Source organism: Pinus tabuliformis, chromosome 1_2 (genome assembly GCF_031772625.1).
Source record: "Pinus tabuliformis cultivar Carrire ecotype Pingquan chromosome 1_2, CPIR1, whole genome shotgun sequence".
Taxonomy (NCBI): Eukaryota; Viridiplantae; Streptophyta; class Pinopsida; order Pinales; family Pinaceae; genus Pinus; species Pinus tabuliformis.
The window spans coordinates 574,047,265-574,067,576 of NC_142298.1; positions in this window are offsets into that span (position 1 = coordinate 574,047,265).

The following is a 20,312-nucleotide window of genomic DNA, read 5'->3' on the forward strand; positions in this document are numbered from 1 at the left end:
TTTTGTGTAACTTTGTTGCTTTGATTACTTAAAACTAATTGTTCTTGGTTTGAGAAGATATCATGTTGTTTAACCATTCTTTTTCTTCAAAGAAACAAAAATTTTCATCTAAGATCATTGTACTTTCTTTTAGTGTCTTGTAAGTTGAGTCTAAGATGACGAGTGTGTTGAAGTTGACTTCCTCTAGTGACAGATTCTCCATTTCTTTAAGTTTCTCCCTTATTTTCTCCATTTGTTACTTTGTTGTTGGACATTTTCCCTTTTTCCCCATTTTATGAACCGTGAACAAAAACATAACATATATAAGCTTTCCTTATTTCAGATTTGAAATTGAATTTAGGAATTTGTATAATATCATCCTACTTACAGAAAATTTCTGAAATTGGTATCGTATTTCCTTAATTCAAACGTTCTCCAAACCAGGCTTAAGAGAACAACATGCAAGTGAAAAACTCTAAGAGCTTAAGATTTTTTATTAGAAATGCAAGAAATGTGTGAATTAACATGCTCATTAATTTCTTATAGAGCAAGCCAAGTATTTTATTTTTGTGAATCAAGAAAGGACTGAAGAAATTTATTATTGATTTAAAAAACAATCCATTGAACGTGAAACGAAAGAATTTGAAAATCTATTTCAAAAAGCAGAGTGCATGCAAATGAAGAAAAATAATATTTTATTCAGATTGCCGTATAGTTGGGGGGTTGGAAAGTCGGGTAATTTTTTTCTTTTATTTCCTCCCTACCCTGAGTACACCATAGTCAAGTTTGTCTTCAATTCGAGTAGTGAGACAGCCATGAGGTTGGGTAGTCGGGCATAATATTTACACACATGATTTGTATTCGGATAGAACTGCTATTTGGGTGGTTGGATAGTCAGAATTAAGGAAATCATGCATCTATATTTTTATTTACAAATACCTTTATGAATCTGAACTCTGACCTTAAACTTCAATTTTTTTTATTTTTTTTATGTTTTGGGTTTTTTTGTGAAAAACAAAAAATTTGTTTAGGGCCTTTTTTATTATTATTATTATTCATTTTTCTTAGTACAAAACAAAAGAGGGTTGTTGTAAACTCAAAAACAATACACAATACTTCATATGCTACATGTACACAGAACCAATACTGCACAACCTAAGACTATACTAACTTTACCAAGTAAACTTTCTTCTAGTGTCTTTCCATAATCCATGCTTTTTCCAACATGCCACAAATCACATTTCTTTTATTTCGTTGATGTATCCCTTAGTGTTAGCTATCCATAACGTTAAATAGGAATAGTATAATCACATAATATCAATTCATATTCACATGATACTAACATCGTAGATCTGTCAGGGCTACTCTTCCCACTTGATTCCTGATAAGACGAAGAACCTCTTCATGTCATTCACTTGCATAAGAAATCACTCCTCCACAAGAATGATATCTAACAACCTTATCAGAAATTGGCATAAACACACACACACACACACACATATATATAATCATCAACATAAAACAATCATGATCCCTGACAACCCTGTCAGACAATCTCACACACACACACACACACAGGCATCAACATAATCATGATCACAACATAATTAGTATATATAATTAAGATAACTCCCTTTATCCATGCATAACATGCACAACATTGAGAACAAAAAAAATTCCCAACATAGCCAAGGCATTTTTTACCTTAAGCGCATTTACTTTCCCTTTCTTGTTACCTTCCTCATGATTATCTTACCACCATCCATTTAGCCCAATGGACCCAACTAGTCCAACCAACTGTCATATTCTTATATTCAATTTCCCTCACATGCATAGACTTCATCCAAGTCTTACATTCCTTGTTGGGTTTCATTCAACTCTCCCCAAGATCCACTAACTTCCTCCTTCCCAAATCAATTTCCAAGAATTTCAAAACGTAAAAGACAAGAACAAGAAGGGAAACCATGAAAAACAATAAAAATACAACATCACAAACAAAGTGTCATGATGATGCACCAGACATAAACAAAACTACTAATGAAGTGCAAACAAGCCACAAAGAACCAAAAGAAAAAAATAACAACAAACACCATGACTAAATCCCCATGGGTTCCCAATGCTTCCAAGGGAAAGCTCAACCCAATCCTTCTACAATATTTCATGGTAGTCTCTTTGCCAAGCAATCCCCTACATCATACTACCGTAAATACACAACTATTAGTGTGTAAATAAACATACAATATATCAGTTATCTTACCTTATTGTGTCATGTATGTGGCCTTGTAACTGAACACATACATATATCATTTCTCAAGGGACTCTTATTCCTTGATAGATCCAGCCATAACTAGAAACCAACTGTTAGACCAATCAAATAGATGTTCATAAATATAACACATAACCACATATTTCCAAAGAAAATCAAGGTTAAGAATACTTCATGTATTCATGGAAAGCACCCATTCATTTGGAATTGTGGTTTCCAACATAGCAAAAGGAATTCCCACCAAATTCTTTTGTTTTAAATTTTTTTGTGCTACAATCAAATTTTATAATGTGTTATCACATCACCCAACTCTTAGCTATACAAACAAATCAATTGTTACCTTGTCATGCTATTACTAAGCATGCTTCCTTGCAATTGTTCACACATGTCATTCACATGTTCCAAAGATCAAGACATCTTATCTATTAATTTGAAATGAGCCATTATCAAAACTACAACCATGTCATAATCAAGATTCAACATAGAATCATTAATCATAATACTACAACTAGCACCCACTTTGCACTCAAGTACATGTCAGTTATCTCAACACATACTGTGTTAGTACAACCATCTTAAAAGAATATCATTCCTTCATGCAATCTTATAGTCACACATACTCATATCATGTGATTAATCAAACATTCAAACAACCTGTAAACATACCATGTTAGATAAACCAAATAGACAACATAATCAAACTCATAGCTCAATGTATCTCTAGGGAGGCTATCACATTGCACAAGTCAATCAATATCAGTATGACGAAATATCACAAGTATATCAATTCATACCTGGATATCATAACTATAAAAATATGCATAGTCCAATCTAGGTTAACACGATACACATAACATCAAGATCTTAAATGGAATGACCATGGCATCATGCATATGAAAACAATACATGTAACAAGAAGTTACTACTGTGCATGACTAATCGACGCACATGTGCATAGGAACGCACTGATCAAATAGCATCTACCATTCATGTAACCATGAAAACAATGGAATGGTAGACATGTATATAACCATAATGCATATAACAACCATTAACCAACATACCTACATGCCAAATGTACAAACTTGTATGATGATATATACTTACCCCAAGGTCCAGTGCTGCAACTTTTCCTTGGTGACCTACTTCTCTTGCTCTATCTCAGACAACACATTAGCATCATGATGAAACCAAATGCAACAATGACTATATTAATTCATGCATAAAAATTACATAGACAACTAACATGCATACATAATAAACACATTCTGCGCATCCAATCCAAGTGTTGAACCATGCACTAATATCACTCTATAACACCCTCCTCCCACATTTATCAGTCCATTGAGGTAAATATGTGATGAAGAGTTACTATGATATGACTCAACCTCCTAGATCACCTAAGGAGGTGGAATCCACAAAACCAAAACCTTACTGACCTCCCTCGGGTGCTACAAGACCCCTATGGGCTAAACCAAATCTTCCAGGCACCCAAACCCTGAGTTAAACCTATGTTTTTGTGTCTTGGACTCCCAGACATTGGCAGAACACTGGCGGAATTTGAATGTAACCCTCTAGTCGCATGCATAAGCTTGCAAGGGAGAGAATACAATATTTTTCACCAAGTTCTATACCTATGACCATGAGGTCTGAGGCACTTTTTCAGGGCTAGGATCTAGACCTCTACCTAGAACATATTGTAACTCTCAAAAATGAGTAATGACACAAAGAAGAATCCTTTGATTCAAAACTTGATCAAGGAATTGACCTAACAAGGCATAACCATGACAGTCATTCCATCCAACACATCATGAACATGTATTCTATAGGTCATAAATACACATCTGAACAAAGACAACTCATACATATCCAAGAATCGTCAAGAAGGTCTGATGCCCTCTCACAATAGCTCCAATATCATATTTTAGGTCATGCATTCATTAACATTTCAATTACTAACCAGAAAATGATGAGAGGGATAACCAAGTTTCGTCATGAAATCATTCTTATAACCAACATATAACCAACATATTAACAATGATAGAAAAACCATTAAAATCACATAGTGACAAGCACATTTTCTCATAAAACTCAAGAGGAAAGATTCTTATTATTCATATGAAAAAAGCAACCAAGACATAGACTTCCATGTACCACCCAACCATACATTGGGCTGAACTAAATATTTATTTTATCCAATCACCCTCATGACATATCCCAATCATGAATGTGGGACTCACAATAAAAAGGACCATGCTTCTTAGTATTTACAACATATCCCACCGAAATCAGTCAAGGATTTCTAGGCTTGAAGCAAGCAACTATACAACCAGGTGTAGAGTCTCAAAGAAGGTATATTTTGATGGTTATTTCAGTATCTTTTTCATTAGGATATATAAGCCTTTCTGCATTTTAAACTTAGATAATAACGAAACACGTGAGGTTAATAGGCAAAACTGATAATTGTTGTTCTTACGTGCAGGAAGGAGGCAAAGCAGAAATTAGCCATCTCAAAGGGAAAGACAAAGAGGAGCTAACTGCTGTCCCTTTGACAGGGAACCACAAACAGACCAGATCAAAATGGACCAACCCAGAAAAAGAAGTGGAGATACCAGTTCGGAGCAGAAAAGGAAAGAAGTGACTCAGGGTTAATGATTCTGCGAATCCCTCAGGATCTGGATCGCTATTTTATCTATTTTCTGTATCTAGATATCTCCGTCATCATCCTTATATAAGTGATAGCATTGTTGGCTATAGGGAGGTTCTGTTGTAATTCCTTTTTACCAGATCAAGACTATGATCTTTATGTCCTGTTAAGACTCGCTTTGCTGTAAGTTTATTTCATGCATTAATACAGACTTGGTTACTCTTTTATCTTTGATCCTGGATCAATCTTAAGCGGTGTACCCCTGGAGGCTAAGGGCCCGGCCCTGGAGGACACTTGCTCTTGTACCGTTATGCATGGTGTCTGTGTGGTTTGTTCATAGGCGTAATCTGGTAATCTGTTGTGTTTTATGAACGTTATATTGCATGCTTTGTTATGCTTAACTTGTTTAATGTTCCTGCAAATTGAAGTCTTATATTGACACTGTATTATGTTACCCATTCATTAAAGTGTTGATTAATCTCTACAGGATATTATCACTCCGGTACAGAGTTCATTGTGATTGTGTTTTAGCATTATGACAAGTTATCTTGAGAAGTCTGATTTCAGATGGTTATTGAATGTTACTGTTTATATCTTGAGTTGCAATCGCATGCATTTATTCAGATCAATAACAGAAGCAGATTGAGCACGTTGTGTTTCTAGGGTTGAATTGGTAGTATTGTTCTATAGTATGTGTATATCTTTTTAGACTACAGGATTGATGTTTTGATTAGAGTGGTTAGATAGAATCGCAGCTTGATGAACTTGGTTATCGCTTATTCCAGTTGCTGTTCCACTTAGTTGTTGTTCCATTTCTTAATTGCTGTTCCATTTAATTGTTGTTCCATTTCTGAATTGTTGTTCCATTTCAATCGCTGGTCTATTTCAAGATTGCTGATTTGTTGTTTCATTTACTTTCCATTTCTTAAGGACAGACTCAGGCTGTAGTGAGTATCAGCATCTTCTATTTGGCTCCCACACCTCTGATCTACTCCCATCAGCTATGAAAGGGATGGGTTATTGCTACCAAACCCTTGGCTGATGTGCTGTTCTATTTCATCGCTATTTCCTTTACTTGCCGTTTCATTTATATTCATCAAGGACGATCTTAGGCTGTAGTGAGCCCCAGCGTCTGCTACATGTTGGCATTATGGCTAAAGTGTTGTCCTTGATGGCAACCCATTCAGGTGATAGATCACAGTACTTCAAGTCAATAGCGGAGATTGATGATCAGCTATCAAATATTGAAGAAAATAAGGGGTACGCAGGTACACCTTACATAAGGTGCGTACACGCAGGTCGGTGTTACATAAAGTGTGTACATACCCGCAGTTATCCCGTTCAGGAGGTGCGTACCCCAAGTGCACACATTTCAAGGCAGAGAAAAGCACACGTGGGGTTTCTTATGTTTAACCTTTGGTATTTAGCCGACGGTTTTCTGTTATTATGGTGTCGGTCCGTGGTATTGATCCATGATTTAAGGAAGAGCTTTCCTATATAAAGCAAAGGAGATCATTTGGCTTGAGCATGTTTTGTGTTGAATATCTTATGAGGGCTAGATCTGAAATATTATGATCTCTTGGGAGTAATGTCTAGATCTAAATAAGGCGAATCTACTGATGGATTGAGATCTCTTCGGCGCATGTTCAGATCTGTAGATCTGACTGTCTGGGTTATTTCTGAAGTCTTGAAATCATCTATGCCCGAAGGTACGCAGGTACATTGAAAGAAAAGTGCGTACATACGCAGGAACGAAGCGTTTCAGGTGTGCCGGTACGCAGGCACAGAAGGGTTGCAGGTGCGGAGGTCCGCAAGCAGTTCAATGGATATAGTGCGTATGTAAGCAGGCGAGCAGTTGAGCAGGGTGCGTACGTAAGCAGGCGAACAGTTGAGCAGGATGCGTACGTAAGCAGGCGAGCAGTTGAGCAGGGTGCTTACTGTAAGTAGGCAGTACATGGGTGAAGCTGCTTACTTCATTTAAAATCTCTGTTTATCATTGCTGTGTTCTGGGTTTGGTTCTATTATTGTTGATCTGGTTACTACAGTTGACTGGGTGATTCTCTTATACTTGATGATCATTTGATGCTTATGGATCCAGTTTGAAAATTTATGAAAAGTGGTCCTTGTAAGAAAAGAAGCAGGGGGTTGTAGCTCCCTTCCAGGAGAGACTGGAAAACGAGAGAGAGTTGTAGCTCTCTGCAGGTTGCAGCCTGCGTACTGGTAAAGGATTGCACCAGTACAAAACCATTGTAAAAGGAGTTTCTAATTTGAAAGAAGATAGAGACATATTGCAGCAGGTGGTTTTCACCCACATTGGGTTTCCACCTTACATCTTGTGTTCTTTCGTGTGACTATCTGTTTTCTTTATTCATGCTCATTATTTTATGGTACTGACATGCAAAACGAATTCAAAGAACAAATAAGGAAGATTGATTAAAAGAATTAGATAATACTGATTCACTCCCCCTCTCAGTATTATTTCCAACAATTGGTATCAGAGCAGGTCCTTCAGAGAAGCTTGATCGCTTGAAGGTAGATCGTTCATCATGAGCAACTACGAGAGAGAAGCATCAATCAGGCCACCAGTTTTTGATGGGACAAACTTCAATTATTGGAAGGTAAGAGTTACTGCCTATCTTCAATCTCTTGGTACAGAAGTTTGGGACATCGTAGAGACAGGCTACGCTTTTCCTTCAGCCACTCCTACAGATGCAGCCGAGAAAAAGAAGTATGAAACAAATGCGAAAGCAGTCAGTACTCTATTAGGATGTATATCTCAATCAGAATTCATGAAGGTAATGCACTATAAATCTGCAAAAGAGATATGGGACAAAATTGTCACGAGCTATGAAGGAGATGAACAGGTAAAGCGTGCTAAACTTCAAACTCTCAGAATTCAGTATGAGACTCTCAAAATGTATAATGATGAAAGTGTGGCTAACTATTTTCTTCGGGTAGATGAGGTTGTTAATTGTATGAAAAATTTGGGTGAAGAAATAAAAGAAGCTATTGTGGTTGAAAAGGTTCTAAGATCATTGTCCCCCAAGTTTGAATCTAAAGTGTCTGCAATAGAAGAAAAGGAAAATCTACGAATTCTTACTATGTCTCAGCTACATGGAATTCTAACTGCTTATGAAATGAGAAAGGGAGGTCCATCAGACAGAAGAGAAGCTGCTTTCAAGGCATCAGGTAAAGGAGATTATTATGAAGCAAGCCACGTCCCAGAAGAAGAGGAGGAAGAATCAAATTTTGTCAGAAATCTTCAAAGGGGTTCTGGAAGGTTCAGAGGTAAGTTACCTTTTAAATGCTTTGCTTGTGGAAGAGTAGGTCATTATGTTGCAAAATGTCCTTATAAGGATAAAGGAAAGGAACCTGCTAGATGGAACAAGAAACAGAACGCAAATAAGAAAAGCTACTACACTCATGAAGATAGTGATGGTCTATCAAACAGTGATGAAGATGAATAAGGTAATGTATATAAGTTGTTAATGGCATTTGAAGATGATGATTATATGGATGCTATAGATGTGGATAACCTTTATGATGAAATTGCTAGACTCAAGAGATGTATAGAAGAAAAGAACATGATCATTGATACTCTACAATTTCAAATTGATGAAAAGGAAAAACATCTTGAAAAATTAGAAGGTGAAATTTTTGGTCTTAGAAAAGAGATTGAGAAAACAAAAGCTATTAATCTCAAGTTTGTCAAAGGATCTGAAACTTTGGATGAGATTATCAATGTGTAGCGGTCTCCACTAAACAAGACAGGTCTGGGCTATAATGGAGAAACTTCTCAAGCATCCACCTCAAAAAGTTATCTTGATGCAGCAAGAAGAAATGAGCAAAAGCACAATGAATATCATCAGGTAAAGCAGGGACGAATTACAAACAGAAACTATCAAGGGCAATCCATCTTAAGGGTGAACAAAAGCTACAACCAGCCACAGGTAAAATCTTCTCAATTTGGTTCAAGAATAGATGACAATAGAAATTACAATCAATTGGCTGGTAGATTCGATAACCGCAGAAGTTTCTTCAATGGACAATGCTTTTCTTGCCATAACTTTGGTCACAAAGCAGCTCAATGTGTTGCATATAAAACAATCATGACTAGGGAAGCTAAAAAACAAAGAAGTATGACCGGGATTACAAAAAGGACCTATAACAACTTTTCGGTTCTTGAAAATGAAGTTGAATGTTCTATTTGAAATAACTTTGGTCATGAAGACTCTGAATGCAGGAGCAGGTTTCAGCAGAAAAAGGAACAAGCCTCAAGCACTAAAACATGGAGAATAAAGGAACCACAAACAGAAAGATGTGGGATAGCATTTTATGCAGAGGGATAGGGAAATCTATGGTACATTGACAGTGGATGTTCGAAGCATATGATAGGTGATAAAGAAAAACTTGAGTCATATTCTGCTCTAGAAAAAGGAAAGAAAGTCTCTTTTTGAAATGATACTCCTGCAACTATAAAAGGAAAAGGCATTGCTCAGTTAAAAGAAAAGGTCAAGGCTGGAAATGTTTTGTATGTTGATGGATTGAAGCATAATCTTCTAAGTGTCAGCCAGATGTGTGATCAAAGAACCGAGGTTATATTCAGATCAAATGGATGTCTTGTTCGTGATCTTGATACAGGTAAAACAGTGATCAAAGGCAAAAGAACTCCAAATAATCTGTACATATTTGAAGAAGGACAACAACAATGCTATCTGAGCAAGGATGATGAGCACTGGTTATCGCATCGAAGGTTGGGACATCTAAGCTTTTCACAAATAAGGAAAGCATGCAAATATCAGTCAGTTCGCGATCTTCCAGATATCAAAATTCCTGACAACACCATATGAAAAACAAACCAGAACTAACTTTCCAGAGAAAGAAGGTTCAGCTAGCATGGCTCTTGAGCTAGTACATACAGATACATGCGGTCCTTTCAGGAAAAGAACACCTCAAGGACAAGAATACTTGATATTATTCATTGACGATTTCTCCAGGTTTGTCTAGTTAGGACTTATGAAGCACAAAGATGAAGCATTTGAGAAATTCAAATCCTTCAAAGCCTTGGTTGAAAATGAATCAGGTCACAAAATTAAGTGCCTCAGATCCGACAGAGGTGGGGAATTCACTTCAAATGAATTTTTCGATTTCTGTGAAGAACATGGGATAAGAAGAGAATTCTCTACAGCAAGAACCCCTCAGCAAAATGGAGTTGTGGAAAGAATGAACAGAACAGTCCAACAAATGGCTCGTGCTATGCTTGATGAGTCAGGAACTCCCGCAACTTTCTGGGGTGAAGCTGCACATGCTGCGGTTGTTATTCTCAACAAAACAAATGTCCGGGTGAACAGCACTCAAACTGCTCATGAGCTCTGGAGTGGTAGGACTCCTTCGGTAAAGCACTTCAAAATCTTTGGGAGCAAAAGCTATATCAAGAATACTGATGAGCAGCTTGGCAAACTTGAACCTAGAGCAGATGAAGGCATTCTTCTTGGTTACTCTCCACATAGCAAAGCATACAAATGCTACAATAAAAGACTTGGCAGAATTGTTGACAGCATTGATGTAGTGGTTGATGAGAAGGGATACATTCCTAGGCAAGTACATCATGAAGACATTGAAGAAGATGAAGGCTACCCCCAACGACAGAATGATGAAGAAGAAGAACCTCAAGAAGAACCTCAAGAAGAACCAGAGGAGCAAACAAGAATAAAAGAAAAGACTCCATCCAGATATGTTCAGAAGAATCATCCAGAATCTCAGATTATGGGGCGGAAAGAAGCAGGTGTACAAAAAAGAAGAACAGTTGCAGAAGCTTTAAGCTATTTGGCATTACTCTCCTCTACTGAACCACAAAATGTGAAAGAGGCATGCAAAGATGAATGTTGGGTGAAAGCAATGGATGAAGAACTTGAGCAGATCGAAAAGAACAACACTTGGGAGCTGGTTCCTAGACCAAAGGATAAGAATGTTATTGGAACAAAATGGGTCTTCAAAAATAAATTGAATGAAAATGGAGAAGTAATTAGAAACAAAGCCAGACTTGTTTGTAAAGGGTATGCGCAGCAAGAAGGAATAGACTTTGAAGAAACCTTTGCTCCTGTTGCAAGACTTGAGGCCATCCGAATGTTCCTTGCTCTCTCAAGTTTTCAAAACTTCAAAGTATTTCAAATGGACGTGAAATCAGCCTTTCTGAATGGAGACTTGGAAGAAGAAGTATACATTGAACAACCAGATGGGATCATTCTTGGAAATGATCCAAATCTTGTATGCAGATTGAAAAAGGCTCTCTATGGTCTCAAACAAGCTCCAAGGGCTTGATACTACCGTTTGGACAAATATCTTAATCAACAAGGTTTTTCAAAAGGATCAGCAGATAGCAATCTTTATATAAAAGTTGAAAATGACAAATTGCTAATACTTGTTGTGTATGTAGATGACATTATTTTTGGGAGCAATGAAGAAGCTATGAGTCAAAGCTTTGCCTTGGTCATGCAGAAAGAATTGAAATGTCCTTGCTAGGAGAACTGACATATTTCCTTGGTTTGCAAATCCAACAAAAATAAGGAGGAATCTTTTTATCTCAAACCAAGTATCTCAAACAGATTTTGAAGAAATATGGTATGGAAGATGCAAAACCAGTATGTACACCCATGGTCACAAGATGTAGCCTCAGTGCAAATGATGAATCTGCAGCAGTACATCAACCAACCTACAGATCTATGATTGGAAGTTTACTTTATTTGACAGGTACCCGACCGGACATCATGCATGCAGTTGGAATAGTTGGAAGATTTCAGGCAAATCCGAAGGAGACTCATCTTCAGGCAGTGAAGAGAATTTTCAAATATCTTCAAGGGACTCAAAATTATGGCTTATGGTATCCTAGAGATACAGATCTTACACTTCATGCTTATACAGATGCAGATTGGGCCGGAAGCGTGGATGACAGGAAAAGCACAAGTGGTGGTGCGTTCTTTATGGGTTCCAGACTGGTATCTTGGTTCAGCAAGAAACAGAGTTCAATTGCCTTGTCTACAGTTGAAGCGGAATATGTTGCTGCTGCATCTTGTTGCACCCAACTCCTTTGGATGATGCAGACTTTGCAGGATTTTCAAATCACTTGTACACCACCAATCCCCATCTTATGTGATAACACAAGTGCAATCAGCATCTCAAAGAATCCTGTTATGCATTCAAAAACCAAGCACATACCAATCAAGTACCATTTTCTCCGGGAACAAGTGCTTGAACAGAAGGTCAAGTTGGAGTATGTTCCTTCTAAGAAACAAGTTGCTGATATTCTCACCAAACCATTGCCCAGGGACACTTTTGAATACCTCAGGCAAAAGCTGGGGGTTGTTGATGCATCATCTTATTGCTGAACCTCTTCTGATTGATGGTACAGGTTCAGGGGGAGCATATAATGCATTGTTGGCATTATGGAGGATGTGCAAAAGGAGATCTTGGAAGTAGCTGCAATATGTCTCTATCTCTTTCATGATGGATTATGGTTCTTCGTTGCAGATCTGGTTCATATTCAGGGGGAGCATGTTCTTAGGGGGAGCATAACCCTTTGCCCTTGATGTCAAAGGGGGAGAATGAAGCTGAAGTTTTGAGGTTGCCATCAAGTCCAAAGGGGGAGATTGTTGGCATTATGGCTAAAGTGTTGTCCTTGATGGCAACCCATTCAGGTGATAGATCACAGTACTTCAAGTCAGCAGCGGAGATTGATGATCAGCTATCAAATATTGAAGAAAATAAGGGGTACGTAGGTACACCTTACATAAGGTGCGTACACGCAGGTCGGTGTTACATAAAGTGCGTACATACCCACAGTTATCCCATTCAGGAGGTGCGTACCCCCAATGCGCACATTTCAAGGCAGAGAAAAGCACACGTGGGGTTTCTTATGTTTAACCTTTGGTATTTAGCCGACGGTTTTCTGTTATTGTGGTGTCGGCCCGTGGTATTGATCCATGATTTAAGGAAGAGCTTTCCTATATAAAGCAAAGGAGATCATTTGGCTTGAGCATGTTTTGTGTTGAATATCTTATGAGGGATAGATCTGAAATATTATGATCTCTTGGGAGTAATGTCTAGATCTAAATAAGGAGAATCTACTGATGGATTGAGATCTCTTCGGCGCATGTTCAGATCTGTAGATTTGACTGTCTGGGTTATTTCTGAAGTCTTGAAATCATCTATGCCCGAAGGTACGCAGGTACAGTGAAAGAAAAGTGCGTACATACGCAGGAACGAAGCATTTCAGGTGCGCCGGTACACAGGCACAGAAGGGTTGCAGGTGCGGAGGTCCGCAGGCAGTTCAATGGATACAGTGCGTATGTAAGCAGGCGAGCAGTTGAGCAGGGTGCATACGTAAGCAGGCGAACAGTTGAGCAGGGTGCGTACGTAAGCAGGCGAGCAGTTGAGCAGGGTGCTTACTGTAAGCAGGCAGTACATGGGTGAAGCTGCTTACTTCATTTAAAATCTCTGTTTATCATTGCTGTGTTCTAGGTTTGGTTCTATTATTGTTGATCTAGTTACTACAGTTGACTGGGTGATTCTCTTATACTTGATGATCATTTGATGCTTATGGATCATGTTTGAAAATTTATGAAAAGTGGTCCTTGTAAGAAAAGAAGTAGGGGGTTGTAGCTCCCTTCCAGGAGAGACTGGAAAACGAGAGAGAGTTGTAGCTCTCTGCAGGTTGCAGCCTGCGTACTGGTAAAGGACTGCACCAGTACAAAACCATTATAAAATGAGTTTCTAATTTGAAAGAAGATAGAGACATATTGCAGCAGGTGGTTTTCACCCACATTGGGTTTCCACCTTACATCCTGTGTTCTTTGGTGTGACTATCTATTTTCTTTATTCATGCTCATTATTTTATGGTACTGACATGCAAAACTAATTCAAAGAACAAATAAGGAAGATTGATTAAAAGAATTAGATAATACTGATTCACCCCCCCCTCTCAGTATTATTTCCAGCACTACCTAGCTCCCAGACCTTGGATTTGTTCCCATCAGTTATGAAAAGGATGGGTTATTGCTACCGAACCTTCGACTGATGCAATGCTTGGTGTGATTTAGCCTTTTGAAGTAGTTAAGTTGTAGACATGCAGCCATTTACTTTTGTAGCCTTTAAGTAGCTGTACTACGAGCATTACTCTGACAAGTGCTAAGCCTCAGACTGAGACACTCATTTGAAATAGCAAGATGTTCCCACGTTGACATTTTAATGTGAGGTAACTAGAGGTGAAAGAGACCCTTTCTATAGCTCTACACCAGGCTTTACCATATATCTCCCCAAGGGATTCCTAGGCACAAAAAAGAAACATACACTACCAGAATTTATCGCAGTCCCATGATATACTGGTCTAAGGATAACTTGGAATATACAAGTATGAATGCCTCCTGATATCTCCATGTAAATTGTGATGTATTTTAGCATCTCCACCCTTAGGACTTTTCACATATCCCACCTTTACTGGTCCACGGATTTCTAGGCCTTTGGGAATTTTCCTAAAACCACCTCACTCAGTTTCGAAACCATTCGACAATGCAGCTCAACCAAGTAAGAGAAACCCCATCACACCATGGTTATTTGGAAATGGCAAGGGAATGTTGAAACCACTTTCACACTAGGAAAAACCCATGTCAATGACAACAAGAGAACCAAATACACACATGCATGTGTCATGCATGCAAAAACTAGCAAGGAAATCATACGTGAAACTAAATATCTACAAGGAATCCTGATATAGTTTTTTGATCCAACTCTTCCTTACTTGATCTTTGCTTCCCTTTTCTTTCTTCTCCTTCCTTTTCCTTCCTTTCTCCAATGCTAAAGTTCTCCAAGAATTCTCTAAGTGTGCAAGAGTATGAGAGAGAGAGAGATAATAGAGAGAGATGCAAAACTGAGCTGACAAAAGCTTTAATTGACAAAATCCATGAACTGATCCTCATAAGCCTTTTTATCAATGAGGCCTCTATTTTCCTTCAATTTCCTCCTCACATGCAAAAATGTGACCTTTCACCTTCTTTTTCTCCTATTTCCGTTATGTTCATAAATAAATTCCAATTAATGCCTCTTGCCTTTCCAAAGCCTTTTCCATTTCCTTTAGCCATAATAAGTCAAATGAACACCCACTAGGATGTTTTTCCCAAGATTTAGCTTGGAATACGTGTCACATTACGTTGGTTATTATTTTTCCTTTATTAACTTTATTACATGGATTCTTAACTTGGGGTTGTTACAAAATTGATATTTGGAAGCCTCTAGAAGGCATTGCACAGAAAGAAGACATGATTTCATCGAATTGGGTGTAAATGATAGGGTTTATTTTGATAAACCTAAGAGATATTAGTCATATGATGAGAGTAGATTGGATCTTAAATGATTTGATCCTTGCTATATTTCTTATTATTTATATGTGTAACTAGTGAGTGTGTAAAAATATAGAGATGAATGTAGACTAGGCCGAGAGGGCAGCCAGACCCTAAGAGGCCATATTCTATAATGGTCGAGCTTCATATAATAAAATGTTCAATTTTGTACATCTTGGTTTTTTTACGACATGTGTGTAAACCTTATTAAATACATGAATTTGAATGTTCTTATGTGATTCGAGGTGAGAGTAGAAGAATTATAGGTCTATGCTTCAATAATATCCATCATTTATCATTGAACGGTTTAATGGTGATCCAAGTAGGAAGTAGATTTTGATTTCATGCTAGAAGGGATCTAGCTCTCCATAATCCAACTCAGCCAAGGTGCATGTGACTAAGGGTTAACTGAACCCCCATATGGGTGGATCAAATTTTAGTTAATCCATTCAACATGGGATCCACATATGAGATGTGTAATGGTTATTTGAGCTTAGGAGTATATTTGGTGCAATGAACAAAAGTGGGTTGACGTGCAACCCCTAAATCACATATCATAAAGATCCAAGTTATCTAGGTTGGATCCCACACTAAGGTATATGGATTTCTGTCTGGGTTGGAGGGTTCTCTGGTGTACAAGCATCTAAGATTTCGTTGAAAAATTTGGATTAAGAGGAGTATATTTCCTAGATATATGGAGCCATTCAGGGTGACCAGAGTTGGTTGTTTTCATTGAGTTAGCATCATAGTGGAGGAATTTATGGTTCACATAAAATCATAGGTGTTCTTCTTAGCATTGGATGAGGAAACTTAGGGCTTCAAATAGATGTCATGGTAAATGAGAGAAGATGGTGCATTATAATGTTTCCATGGATGTATCGACTCAATTTCATATAGGTTATACAAATCGAATTCCCATAGAAATTTTTCTTTTTTAAGTCCCTAATTTGCATCAACAACTCATGGCTCTCTAATTTCAGTTGCGCAAATGAAATATTTTGTTCTTCCACTATATGATGAAAACTAAAATAAAATTCTAATTACTCCAACTAGTGATTTAGCTTTAGAGTGTCAATATAACCTTGATATTGCTTCATATTGACATTGGCTAAAATTTTGAATGGGGACTATGAATGGTTCATGGCACTTGAATTAGGTTAATATTTTCCAGGTTGTTTCTTTAGATCCTTCTCTCTTTCTTTGTAATATTTTGATCTCCCCTCTCATTGCACCTCTACTTTAAAACAACCATCTTTTCTAAATATCTTGAGCATATTAGCCAATGCTACAATAAGGAGATTCACATTATGTTTTATATATACAACTTGTGCTTCCAACTGCGAAAATCTATCCTCTATAGGATAAGGAGGGATATTCATAGGTTTGTCAGCCATGACTCAAGTTTTATGACTTTTGTCTTATTTGATCTATATCAAATGAAAATATCCAAAATATACCCAATGAAACCCTACTTTGATACCAGTATGATCCATGAACTACCATGGATATTTCACTTGACATTTGATCGCAACACATCTAATAAAATTATACTTAAAAATATGAAATCTACACTATGAGGGATTATTTCTCCTTAGATTCCCAGATCTATAAATTATTATTTATTGTGAATGAAAAAAAATTATAATTATGTAAAAAATAGAGAAAAATGAAATAAAAAATCACAAACCACATTTGTCACAAGATATATCCTGGGAAACCCTTTCAGGAGAAAACTTAGGTGGGAGGTGAGGTTGCTCTACTATCTTTCTCTAAATAAAAAATGGATACAAGTACAAATAAAGGATGGTTTCCCATGGTCTACTATCGTGAAAAATTATTCTCTATGTGCTCTCTCCATATCCCTCTATTAATCTTCTTGTTTATGGAATAAAATTCACTCGAAAAGAAAGGAACCCCTTTTCCTCCTAGAGGCCCAGTTATAGCATAACTTGATAGCCTACCAATGGTTAGGTTGACTCCTTCAACTATTAGATAAAGTTAGAACATTTAATATTCTAGAGTCATATTCATCATTATCATGTGGCTATCCCATTTTCCATGAGTAATGCGATTGGCATGGCATCCTATTGAATTATGGTACACATAATAGGAATGTCAACTTCTAAATGGAAATTTTTTTTCATAAACACTTTGAGTGAGGTGATTCTTATTGAATTGGAAATGTATCTATGAGTAGAATAGGAGAAAGGGGTGCAACGCTAAAATTCCAATGTTCTACCCCCAAAAAACTGATTTTTGATGCCTCAAAATACTCCCAAAAGGTTTTAGACCCCAACTTTCCAAACTAGGAATTGCTGGTAAAAATGGTCCTATCAGTTTATTCCTCCACTTTTTCCACTCTAAAATGATATATATGGAAGACAAACAATATATTAATCCAATCAAAATCAAATTAATCCATAACACTATTTATTGTAAACATTTTTCAATAATAGTCTTTAACACTTAAGTCCAATAGTTAATAACTACAACATGACTAATGCAATACTAGATCCTCTCTAAATATTCTCAATAGTACAATATTTAAGCATTCTGGTCCCAAAGTACAATTTTTTTTCTCTTCTGTAACTTGGTTAGAACCATTCATCATAGTGCTCTAAAGAGTCATTTCCCCTTAAGTCATTCTGAAAATTTCATCTTTGGTGTCCCTTTCTCTAAGATAATCTCGATACATATTGTTAAAAGTTTGCCACATTTGGTCCCAAATGGTTATATTTTTACCTTCAAGGCTCATGAACCACTAGAGAGCCATATCCTTCAAGGTGGAAGGAAAAAGGTAGTTGGCATTTTTTTGTTGGCATAAATGTCAACAAGGTCATGGGAATGATCATACTTGTCATATGCATGTGTCATGGGTGTTGACTTGGTGGTCATATACGTTTCCATTGATGTATTGACAGTGAGATGGATGTGTTGGAATTGATGTAAACTATAGAGGTCATGAACTTATGGCAACCTCATGATGATGTCAATTGCTGGACCATGGTGTGTGTCGGTATGTGTTGTAATTGGTGGAGCTTGATGGTAGCATGATGGTCTTGGAGGAGTTGGCATGTGTTGGCATGTGCATTGATGGACATGTTTGTTGATGCTACTACAAGTAGAGGAGGCTGCTATAGGTGATGAGTAGATATACATATGATAGATATGTTTCATAACACACTAGTTGAATTTTCAACTAGGTCGTCATCTAGGTCTCCATACTTATGCTCCATGGAGATGAATTATAGTGATGTGATGGCTTGATGATGGTGCTACAAAGGTTTGTAAGTTTTTTGAGATTTGTTCTAGCTTTTTTAGAGGTCTGGTGGAGAGTGGAGGACATGTTGGCATACTTTCCAACCTTTTTTGCTTATAGATCAACTTGGTAGTGGCAGTTGGGAGGCATGTTTTATCCACTTGTAGATGTGTGAAAAGCCTTGTTATAGGTCTAGAGGCATGTACATGATCTAGAGAAGAGGATGGAACAGATGGTAGGGGTCCTGAGATGAAGGACCGATGGCTTCACTTAGTTTTATCCATAGTCACATGCACATAGGATTATGGGAGCGGATGGGAACCCAAGTCACATGGAGATAAGATCAAGGGAGAGGTTATAGCCCTAAGTAAGTTCAGACAATGTCAAGGGAGTGACTGAGGGTTTTTATGAGATTTTCTCCGCATTCCTCACACTCTTTGGAAGAAAATTAGCTTGGAAATTCCCAAAGGCTTCCAAAATTAGTGAGAAAGGTCACAAATGATTTCAAAAGTTCCTATCATGATGTGAATGCATTTAGTGCACTAGCAGTGACCTTAGTGCATTGATTTGGTCCAAATTTGGCACCTTTGATCCTAGCCACAAGCTCAATTTCGTCCTACATGTTTTATATACTTTATCTTGGAGCTATTTGATGGTTGATTGAGTTGAGGATGTATTTATGATAGTGTGAAGGTATTAGAGAAGTATTTTATGCTTCAGACCTATTGGAGAGTCTAGATGCTTCAGTCCATGACCGGTAATGACTGAATAATGTGCATATTTGAAAGAATGATTCAATATAGATCATAATTGGAGTTGCTAGAGTAGAGATTTATTGGAGAGTGTTATATGCTACAGGATATAGTTTTTGTGGATACTCCCACACTTGTTTTTGCAGGAGATGATATTACTTTTTGTGCATAGCCTTAGTGTTGTATGTTGCTAATTTTTGTATACAACAGTTACATTCTGATGTGAGAGTTTGATATCATATTTGTGTGGCCACAATTTTACCTGTTTATCTTCTATTTGATGATAAGATCGTTCTATTGAGAGCATGTATGCAAAGTTGAATTCTTATTGAGCATATTGTTATGGGATCTAGTTTGAAAATACAAGAAAGGAGATGAACATAGTGGTAGGGGAGAAGTTAATTCATGAGAGAGGAACAAGGATAGAGAAGCTTCAACAAAAGGAACAATTTCCTCATCCAATGGTGGTTGGATATTCCAATGGTAGTTGGATGAGGATCATTGATCGTGGTGGCCTTTAGTAGATGGTAGTCTGTAGATACATAGAGAACAAAGTCTTATGAGTTGATCAATAGAATCGACTCTCCTATCTGATGGGTGTTGGCATTATGTATATGAGGTCATGTCTCCATGCTGATGGGAGTCAACAAGCTATGAAAAGGACCAATTTATTAACTAATAGAAATTTAGAGTAGAGAAGCAGGTTGCAACAACAAGGGTGGTTTTCCTCCCCGAAGGGTTTCCACCAGAAACCTTGTGTCTTATGTGTGATGATGTGATTGTGTGCATTTCTTATGGTTTATATTGATGCTTAGAGTTTTTAGTTATGGTTATGTGATGCACATGTTTAATGAATTTATACTAACATATGTGTGATTGAGTAAGTGAAGTAATAATTGACAAAACTCGTATATAGATCACACTACTGATTCACCCCACCCCCTCTTAGTAGTGCTCAAAGGTTTCAAACAGTTGGTAACAGAGCAGGGCTCTTGTTGCAACTTGATCGTTGAAGAGT